Source organism: Ascaphus truei, chromosome 4, assembly GCF_040206685.1.
Source record: "Ascaphus truei isolate aAscTru1 chromosome 4, aAscTru1.hap1, whole genome shotgun sequence".
NCBI classification, from domain to species: domain Eukaryota; kingdom Metazoa; phylum Chordata; class Amphibia; order Anura; family Ascaphidae; genus Ascaphus; species Ascaphus truei.
This window is the reverse complement of record NC_134486.1, coordinates 320253075-320264451: the sequence shown is the minus strand read 5'-3', so window position 1 is coordinate 320264451 and position 11377 is coordinate 320253075. Positions and strand designations below refer to the sequence as shown.

At 42.6% G+C, this 11377-nt stretch overlaps 1 protein-coding gene across 1 annotated transcript in view; it reads right to left on the bottom strand.

The window, feature by feature from the left end:
- The window catches only part of LOC142493635 (F-box only protein 21-like), a 22854-nt gene extending 19324 nt beyond the window's left edge, over positions 1-3530 (bottom strand). Inside the window, exon 1 of the mRNA XM_075597972.1 lies at positions 3421-3530. The gene's annotated coding sequence lies outside the window, so the exon portion shown is untranslated. The remainder of the gene's footprint in view (positions 1-3420) is intronic.
- Between the last annotated feature and the right edge of the window lie 7847 nt (positions 3531-11377).

Here is an 11377-nt window from a genome sequence, read left to right as displayed (position 1 = left end):
CCCTAGGTCCTAGAAGCCCTCAAATTAACAGACCTCGTGCCCTAGTTCAAACTCTTCCCTTTATTCGTGCCTGCAGCACAAGAACGGTAGTGCTGCTAAACCATTTTGAGCAGATGTTGTTGCCTCAGCATGCTTGAGGGCAGGAAAAGCTCCAGTGTTCTTCCTACCAGCAAATGTCTTTGCTGTAGAAGTGGTGTCATGGTGAAACAGTCCCAGTAACCTAGCTATTTAGTGACAATGATTTTTTTTTTTTTTTTGCAACTGAAACTACATCCAAACATACGCCCTCAAGCCAATGCTAGTTTCAACGTTTACACTGCCAAAAGGACCTGCAAATCAGTGGCAGAACTACTATCTGTTCAGCCAGCTGGCTGATTTAGGACTTAGGACCTGGACTTAGGACCCCATCCTCCCACATGCCAGAACGCTGTTTCAGCTGCTAAAATAAGTTCTATAGGGCCCACTCCACCTCTGGGTAAGACTCTGCATGCCCCGCGCCACAGCTAGGGCCCAGTGCATATACTTGCCCCGGGGCCCACAATTGACTTGTTCCACCTCTGCCTGCAATACTATCCATTGAGAATCCCTCCAACACCGAAGTGGTTTATCTGTATGGAAGGTGAACCGAGCTTTCAGTTTGGCAGTCTATTCAAAATGCTGCTGCAACTATAGTCTCATCACACCAGTCTCCACTTCGCCTGTATTCACTTTTCAGGGTCTTGAATCTATGGGTTTTTTTTTTTTTTTTTCAAAAACATCCCCTGGTTCAGAACTAGATACAGGTTTCTCTACACACACCGAGTAAAATATAATCCAAATGTTTTATAAAACGCAGATATCTAACCTTAAAGTGGGACTCAGGTGCTAAGTCATTAGAAAATGTAGCTTGCCAAAGTGAATTTCATGCTACCTTATGCCTTTTATTACCAGAGGTGTCTGCAAAGCATTGTAACAACGGTCAGAGGACCCCCTGGCAGAGAAGGGTTTGTGTTCTTGTTTGTACGTTTTCTCTTCCCCATGTCATCGTTTCACCCCTCTTTTCTCACTCAAGTGGGCAAATAGACCTCTTCCTTCCTTTGCTACCAAGTCCAGAGAGGGTGAATCTTTTTCCCATTTCCTGTTAGTACTGGGGAGAACTACTCATACCAGAGCCTTTCAAATTTGTACCAGGTTATAAGTGAGTAGTGGATATTTACCTGGCCACCAGGGGCTTGTTCAGCCTAACCAGCACTGTCTGAGACCAAATAAGGGGAACTTCAGGGAAAGGGAGGAGGCTATAGAGCCAGCTAGATAGACAGTTTGTTATAAGTATCTCCAAGACCACTTTAGCCCTGGTTGTACCTCCAGGAGACATTGGTTTATGAGATTATTCTTTATTTCGCCCACCATTTTTAAGGGAACAGTATTACTGTGTCAAGGAACAATTTTGTCCATAAAAATGCCAGAACAAAAAGTAAAGGAGAGTTGATATTTCCCTTAAATAGGATTGAATCAGGAGACAGCCCTCCCCACTCCTAAAATAACTAAATAGTTTATCACCAAATAGACGTAGGAGTTTGATTATTATGGGAAAATATGAACGTATATTAAAGAGTTAAAGAATCAAATATTTCAAAGTCTATGTTTGATAGTTTGACAAGAGAATCCCTTTATCTTTATTTAATCTGAAATTGAATGTTAAACTCAAGAATAAATAAGAATGGAAAAAAAAAAAAAAAACAGGTGTAAATGGCATTTCAATATTAAATAGTAGTACTCTTATACCATCACACCCCAAAAAGGGCACCTACCTTATGGGCAGAATCCTGAAGGGATACTGTGTGGGAGCAGTAACAATTTAAAGTGCTAAAGTACATGTGTACTGAGCACCAACCTTCCCCCTTCAAAACCACATAGGAAAGTGCTGGGGAGAGAGAACCCGCCCATAACCTCATTCTCTTATAACATGTCCCTATTCTCTCCAGCTCAGATTAACATTTAACTGCCAGAGGGGCCTGCAACATATTGGAGCAATGTGAAGACTGTTTAGCATTTTCAATTAACATTACAATTTCACCTCTCATGCTTTGATAGATATAACGATGTGGGGTTATATATCAATGCCTTAACTCTCTGGCAAGCTCACTTAACACATACAATATTTTTTTCATTTACAAGAATGCCATGGTACATATTTTAAGATAGCGTCATGTTAACTGGGATTTCCATTGAAGAATGAACACAACGAAAATCTTCTTCTGAGGATTTCAAAATGTAAAAGGCTGATGGTCATACTAGTCCCTCCCGCTTGCAGCACCTGTAAATAGGTACACTTTAGTACCATTGTCTGTATGAAGTAGAGACACTGCTGGGCAAGTGGGGGCAGTTTAACACAGGTTTGCCATGTATTTATTTTGTATGAGCGCACAATAGGAGTTGTGATAAATCATTATGATGAAAACATTTATACAAATGTAGTATTTGCGTTGTATGTTAGCAGTCACCACCTGCTCTAATTAGCTGAAGATTGCGAACATCAACCTGTGGATGCAGGGGGCAGAGGAGTTCTCCCTGTTATCACACAAGAGCAGAAATAGGTACAGCTGTTTTCCATTGGGCTCAGGGAGTAAAATACACTGATTCTGAAAACAATGACACTGGGTTTGAAGCAGGGGATCCTAGTTCAAATCCCAGAGTCTCTGGGCAAGTCACTTTAGCTCCATGTGCCTCAGGCACCAAAAACATAGATTGTAAGCTCTATGGGGCAAGGACTTGTGCCTGCAAAATGTCTGTGTGCTGTGCTGCATACACTGTCAACGCTATACTTGGAGAGAAAAAAACTATTATATTCATTAGGTAGAGTACCTGTTAAATAAATAGTGTGTGTTAACACAGCACTGGTTTTAATTCCATCAATTTACAATGTGTTGCAGGACCTTCTGGCAGAATAAGGGTTACATCAGCTTTGAGGGTCATAATCTATTGAATATTGTTATGAATGTCTCTGCAGGAGGGAGGAAATTAATGACACTGCTTTGTCAGATCAGTGTTATAAGTGGCGATTATTAACACTGTACCCTGCAAAAAGTCTCACTCAATGAGTTAATGGACAATTAATTGAAATTACATAATTTTTAAAAACATTCTTTAACCTCTTTGCTGCCAGGGAAGCAGGAGACATGGCTTTGCTGTTGAACATCTCTCTGGCAGGTAAGGTTAACTAAAAGACTAATGACCCGGCTAAAACATAATAAATAATTTGATCTGTTATGGCATTAAGTTTATATGTATCAATAGAAGTACTTATGTATGTTTTTGCAATGTATTGCTGTACAATCTTCTGCACAGACGTCTAGCACCGAAGGGGTTAAGACCAGCACATGGGAGATAATTGGTCTCATTAATTCCCTGCAGGCTGGGTATGTGGATGACCACGCTTACCTGCCCTTTCGTTCTGGATCCTGGTGGAAGCCCTGGTTGTTACGCTCTGATGAATTCTGTAACTGAGTGTTTCTGGCAGAGATGTGGAGCGCTGCAGCACTGACACGTCGAGAACACAAACTACCCAGTCCAGTCTGACAGCAAATACTCAGGTCCTGCCATGGCTGTGAAAATGCACTGACATACTAAGTCAGGGGTTGGCCAACGCCAATCCACAAGAGCCACCAACAGGTCAGGTTTTCAGGATATCCCTGCTTCAACACAATGGCTCAGTCAACAACTGAGACACTATTTGAGCCACCTATGCTGAAGCAGACCATGTTTTGGAGATAATAATTAAATCACATAAGGGAGGCATATGTTTATACTTGGCAAGTCATTTGATTATTTCTAATATTTCTGGATATATGGGAGAGGATTGAGAAACCCTGGGGACAATTCACTAAATTTTCCAGCTGCAAAACCAGTGCAGAAAATGGCTACATTTTTATCAAAGAAAAAAGTGTTCCCATTAAGAGCCCGTAAACCTAGATTGTAATGTTATGCAGGCTCCATTAGAGCTAAGTAAGGCATCTGTTGTTGATCATTTGTGGAGCGGTATGAATCGAGCAACGATTTGAGCATTTAGCTACAACATGCGGGCTCCACCTGAGCTATGCAAGGGAGATATTTGTGTATAGTTTGTGGCGATATGCGGGCTCCCTCTGAGCCCTGCTAGGGAGATATGAGTCCTATTTCTCTCTACACTTAAGTGATCCACTCTCCTTTATTTACCATGCTACAGAGTTGTTTTTTCCTATTTAAGCGTTTACACCAGGGTTAACATCTAGATAGAATTAACCTGCTATGAAATACATCTTGGGGAATTTAAACCCTAAAACTTTGGCAACTTTATCCTATGCACCATCTAGCCTAGTATGACTTTATTAGGCTAGTAGCCAATATGTATTCATAGGCAGAGCTGTATAGGATTAAATACACGCATGTATTACATCTAGTATACTCATAGTGGCGTTTGAGTGGGTAGGTTCAAAGAATACAACCGGAGGTATATATCAAAGACAGTATTCATACAATCTGCCTCTTTACATCAAGTGATCTACTCTCTTGTACCCATTATGCCACTAAGGATTATACTTTTATCTAAATGCTCAAATCAGGGTTTAAATACAACATAGATTAACCCTGTCAAGGCATACGTTCTGGGGCATTAATCCCCTTAAATTCAAATCTCAATCCAACATGCCACTGAGCTTAGTTTGCTGCTATTAGCAGCAAAATCTCCATAGACATAGTGCAATAGGAACCTATATGCATATGTATTATAACATATACACCCATAGTGGCGGGTCACACTTGATTATGTCCATCCAGTTTAACCAAGTTAATACTACAGTCCACTGTGTTGTTACTTTTCATCGGAGGTGTCCTTACAAGCTATATTGGTACACAGTGTACATCAATAGTATCATACTCGGGTACTTATGAAATTGCTAATGCTCCTATACCAGCCCTGTGGAGATACAGCTAATTACAATTGACCTTACCAGGGTTTCATTCATGTTAGATTCGGAACCTGTTTCTAGTAATTTGAATTTTGACATAAGAGGTTAATTATACCTCACTCTTACTATTCTAGTAAGAGGTTTTTATATATACCCCTAGACACATTGGTATATTATTAGGATTTACCTTATACCCTCACTTGAGTGGTCTCCTGCAGACGAGACGATCTCTCATCTGTAGTACATTTACGCTAGCCACTCAGTGGGGTATTTTCCTCTCCCTATACCTACTTAGGAGGAGATATATACACCAATATTTGAATGTGTTATGTGTTTTTCGTTAGTTAGTCCAACCTTATTTTATTATTTTGACACCTATTCAAGATTGATTTTAATTACATCATTTCATAACTAGGAGTGCTAAAATAGGGGCCTCTTTTTCCCTTGTTCTCTTACAAGGTTCAGTCCATATTCCCATTAAGAATGGGAGTTCTTCCTTTTCATAAAGCAGGTGCAAGCATGCCTCCTGGATGATGCATTACCTTGAATTAAACTAAACTTTTAGCTAGAGTAGGGGATCCTGAAGTACTGGAATGAGTATTTAACTGTGGAAACATGCAATAATAACATCATATAACTAGTGGGTTACCGGTGGTTACAATTGAAATGTGATTTTAAAAAAAATCAATGCCTTGTATTACACTCTAAACAATTTTTGTTTTCACATCTTTTTTTAATCTTCCAGATACAAGTTTCGGTAGCATCTGACAAGTATCAACCACTGCTGAGGTGATGGTCTATATCAGATTTGACCGTTGGGTAACAAACGGTCAGTTGATCGATTAAATAATTAGCACCTTTAACAATGCAATCAATCAGTTAGCAATTAGGGAATATCAGAAAAACATTTGTTGCAACTTTTTGCCACTGTTATTTGCCACATGTCTGTTGGCTTATAGGTACACCTGCTCTCTGTTTGCCGCTTCAGCACTCGCGTTGCATTCCCTAACCGGTGTTGATCCAAGCCAGACATGGAACAGACGTATCCCAGCAGTGAGGAGAAAGGAGTGGCGTGTTACCAGGAGCTGACCTTACCTTCAACATACGGAGCGTGAGCTGCCTACACTGACAAGCCGAGAGCGGGTGCATTCCCTATCGGCACCATCTATCTTCCTCTGAGTGTGGACTGTTATTTAGCTACCCTTCATTTGACTACTATCTTTCATATTCAAGAAACCTTTGGTAAACTCTGTATCATTCTATATTTCTAGTATTTTATCTATTGTGCTGATTGTACTATGTGGCATTTCAATATGTGCCTTTTTTATTGATACTATAAATTGATACCTACAATCTTTATATCGCATGTTTCTTCCGCTGTAAGTTTTTCTATACTGTCCTGTTACTGTCCTGTTTTTGGTGCTTTGGGCCACCATTTTTTACCAGCTGCATTTTTCATATCATTAGCATTCTCCCTATATTAAGGAGTATCTCTATTTTGGAGGATATATAGTTAGCTTTGAGCGCACCTTTTCTTTTATTTTTTAATATAGGTGCGAGGCAAGCCGTAATTGTAGAAGTTGTATTATGAGTGGATCATGTAGTTGTGGTTATCGTAGTTGTTTGGGACGTGCTGAATGTACTCGGGTGAAGGTGATCGGAAAGGTCTTTTCAATTGCTTTTAATAACCTCTGTTAATTTTGCTAACAAAGTATTCATTTAACCCACTTTCTAGGGGATTAATATGATGATACTTAACCCATTGATGCGTTAAGTGCTCTTGAGATCTTTTGCGTTCCAGCTTGAAGGTGAAGCTCCTATATGGGACCAGATGTCATCTGTCTTGTGTCCCTCTTCCAGGCGGAGCTGCAGCTTTTCCCCTCCTGCCAATGCCATCCTATGCGCTATGAGACCCCTGTCTGTTGCTGACATGCTGCTGCCATTTCTGACCTTGCCTTGTTATCGATTTCCCCAACTTGCCTTCCGTCTGGCTCAGGCAATTGTAAACAGGCGTCTAGTGCAGCAAGTAAGCACTTACGCAGCCAATCTGTGCAGCCAGGCTGCAGCGCTTTTTCCTTTAGCACTGGCATTAGAGGCTCCTGCCATGCCACCCTACGCCATGCTATCAGACCCTTGATGCTGAGTGCAGCTGAATCTTGATCCAGTCTTATTCACAGGTAAGTGATAATACCTTGCTGCCTCTGTCCTTTATTTCTATCCTCAAATTTCCAACCCAAACCTGACTTCACCCTGCTTACCACTCCTCAGCCAATGATGTAACCCTTAGCCTAGCAACACACCTTCAACCAAACACCTGCCTTATCTCTGCCTGGTAACAACCTACACCTTTCACCAGCTTCCCATTAACTAATCACCTTTCTGCCCCTTTGACCGAGTTGAACCAGGGGTCACCCCCAGTCCCATGTCACCCTATGGCTATGATGCTTTCATGATAATGAACGCCAGGTCTGAAAAGGTTAAATGATCTTATTTCCCAGGTGTGTTCACAGGTATTTCTCCATGTAATGTGTAGACGTGTGTTTTGGGAGGTATATTGGTCAATGCTTACCCTACTTCGATTTTAATAGGTATTTTTAAAATCTCAGTGAATCTATCGTGACCCGGGTACATATAATTAACCACCTCATTCATCATAGAATTACTGATAGTTGTGTGATTTAGAATGCTTGTGTATTTCTCTCTTTCAGCGTCACCTGGGGAAGTCAGAATCTGCTTTATGAAAAGAAACGGCACCTTGATGCCATATCTTGTATCATCTGCAACACTGGGCATTGCAGTTCACTTTTTCTACCAATTGTTGCTGTCTGTTCCTGCATCAAAGATGCTAAAAGCCTTAAAACATCCAGTTACTGTGTCTCCTCCTAATCTCTCCCACTGCCAGTTGAGTTGCAATCTACTGTTGGAAATACAGGACGGCTGTAGGCTGCAATATCCTTAAATGAACAACATTGTAATTGATTAGATTTAGAAATTGTCCTATAATAATAATAATAATAATAATAGCTGCCCCGTGGAGCTTACAATCTATGTTTTTGGTGCCTGAGGCACAGGGAGATAAAGTGACTTGCCCAAGGTCACAAGGAGCTGACTGAAGTGGAAGGGCTCCGGCGCCACTGCGCATGACAGACTGAAAAAACTCCCGGATGGTCTTCAACAAACTTTATCTCCGAGACGAAGCCCTATCCGAGAGGGTGAAACGCGTAGAGGGGGAGATCATGGTGTAGCCCCATGTGTGCTGTGCAATAAAGTTTGTTGAAGACCATCCGGGAGTTTTTTCAGTCTGTCATGCGCAGTGGAGCCGGAGCTCTTCCACTTCCATATTCCTACAGAAGGCTGCACGCATGAGCTGTGGAGGAGAGCAGGTCCCAGACCGGAGATAAAAAATAGGTAAGGGCTTTATCATTCCCCCCTACTCCGATCAATTCAGTGGCCACATAGCTCCCTCCTTGTCAGCCCACATGACAAATTGACACCATAGGTGCATTACAGACAGCCGAAGCGCAGGACAGTTTTTTTCTATGCATCACAAGGAGCTGACACCGGGAATTGAACCAGGCTCCCCTGCTTCAATGGCAGTCAGTGTCTTTACTCACTGAGCCACGCCTTCCTGCGCAAGTTCTCTTCATAAAACATATTTGAGAGTTGTCATAGCTGGCAATTATTTTTTTTCTTTTCTAAACAACTCAACCCTTAGCGCCCTATGACGTAGCTACAGTATCATGGTTTCTGCCATCCTGGGTGCCCCATGATGTAGTGGCTGTGTACCAAAAACAAGGCTTGTTTTCTTAGAGGATGTCACGTCCAGTGCATCACTGACTCCTTCTCTTCCGTCATCAGTGACAGAGGCATCACGAAATGGGTCACGAGTGCTGAAGGGGCTGTGGCACTCTAGCCCCACGAGCACTCATGGTTATGTTATTATTTTGAATAGTGACCGAGGAGTGATGGTCACCCGGTGTCTGTTAGAGCAGGGGTGCTCAACTCCAGTCCCCAAGATCCCCCAACAGGTCAGGGTTTCTGGATATGCCCGCTTCAGTCAAAGACTGGGCCACTGATTGAGCCAACTGTGCTGAATCAGGCATATTCAGAAAACCTTACCTGTTGGTGGCCCTTGAGGACTGGAGTTGAGCACCCCTGTAAAAGGGGGAGGATGCCTATGTAAACTCTTTTACACAAAATTATTTTAAAACCGCTATGGCAACCGATTTCTTTTTTTAAAGAAAACATGACTATCTTTAGGTTATTGTGGTCTTAGGAGGGGCTGTTCCTTTAAAAGTTACCATAACCTGCAACAAATCTACATTCTTCCAGGACCAAACAGCTACTGTGAAATAATTCATGTGATCATTTTAATCTTAAATCCCATTATAGTCATTCTAAAAAGTAACATAGAAAGTGCTCTATGTAACAAAATAAAACATTGGTCACAATATGTAAGCAAAAACACATGTATTTATGTAACAAAGGACAGAGAGAGAGGAAGTGGTATGATACAAACAGCGACATGTATTTGTGTAATATTTGTATATTTTATTAACGTAAAGGAGAAGCTCAGTAATGTCATTGCCTTTGCAGCAGGTGAATTCTGTTTGAATCCCAGAGACCACTTCCTGTGACCTTGGGCAAGTCTCTTTACATCCCTGTGCCTCAGGCACCAAAATTAGATTGTAAGTTCTACAGAGCTGGGACTCCTTATGTCTGCAAATTTGTATGTACAGCACTGTGCTTTGTCAGTGCTACTGTATATAAGAAAAAATACTATTTAAAGTTTCACTAGAAAATGATGCAACACAAGGTTTATTAATGTGTTTACACAAGGTACACCATCCTGAAAACATGACAAATAATTCTCTGATGCAATTTTAGACATCATGCAGGAAACTTTTGCAATCGAAATTTGACATTAAGCCCTAGGATAGTTTCCGGGATATCACTGATTCAGTAACAGAATGTTGGTCGTCAACATGCAGGGGAATTTTATTCAAGTGGATTGGAACTGATGCATTTAAACAAAAAGGCTATGATTTTATTCATATTACTACTGAGATAATTGAGGTCCATTAGTGCATTTGGAACGATATGCTATTTTTATATATGTAGCCGGACCTCCGCTTACCTCCGAAGCGGGTGCGGGGGAGGCTGCAGCTTGTCTGGAGCACCAGAGCTCCATGGCGGATCGCCAGTGCAGGGTGCTGCCATATTGCATCCTCGCGCATGCGCAGTGGGAGCCGTGCTTATGCGCAGTATAGAGAGAGTTGCAGCGGCCATTAGGCAGGCTCCACAAGGGACTACAGATCCCAGCAGCCACAGGAGCTGCTCACCACATGGGAGACCGCATCCAATAGGGCTGTCAGAATCCCAAGGAGAAAGATACTTTTGGTGCGCTAGGGATCGCGCGCCAGTTGGGAGCAGGACGGTGAGGAGTGAAGTAGTGTCCAGGGAGCAGTGCTCCGCGGGACTACGCCAGATATCCCCCTAGGTCCCAGCTAGGCCCCGACTCCCTGTAGTGTGTGGTTGCTGCGGGGAAGGCCCATAGATAGGGATGCTTTCCCACTAGCTGTATAGTGTTAGTCCACCAATGATGGACGCCACGCGGTGCGCGGTCTGGGACCAGACCCAGGCCTATATTATTAGAGACATTAAGGGACACCCTCCAGCTGGACGCTGTTCAGACAGGAGAGGATACGGTAGACTGCATCGTGGGACCACATCCGGTTCTGCGGATCCATCATCCAAGTAGGTCTGGTCTAAGTCCAGGAAGGTACCCAACGTGCACCAACGGCCACACACAGGAGGTAGCACTACTCCACACACTTTGGGTGGACCTGACTCTGTGGACACCGGGGTGGTTAGGTGCCATGAGCACCTCAGTACTTTGGTTGTTCCTCCGGGGTGGTGTGTATATATATTGTGTGTGGGTATTGTATTGTGGGGCCTGTATTGTTATTGTGTATTACGTTTGTGTGTCAGTAAACATAAGTTCATTATAACAGCGTGTGTATACTTCTTCCCTGATTGTATTGGGTCCTGTAAGGGGTTATCCAGCTGTACTAGGATTCCTCCCAGGTGGAGGCGCTGTAACCAGAGAGAACGCAATCACCCCAGGCTCCCAGTGGCTGAGGATTAGGCCTCCTGTACGCTAAACAGGTATCGGCACGCATAGTTCCCTTTTGGACATGGGGAAAGGGAGCTACATATATTTAACTCTTCCAGTGCTGGAGAAGCCAGCCATTCTCGCTTAGCCCGTTGTTCAGAAAACGCATTGCACAGCAGATGCTTGTGGAAATGCTAGACTTTGGGGACATAATGTTATGCACTCCAAACTCACCTTAGATAACTAGACTCCCTATACAATTCAATATGCCACTTTGCCCTGCAATGTAATTTCAATACACACCACTGCGAAATGCTACAAGAACTAGATTGGCTCT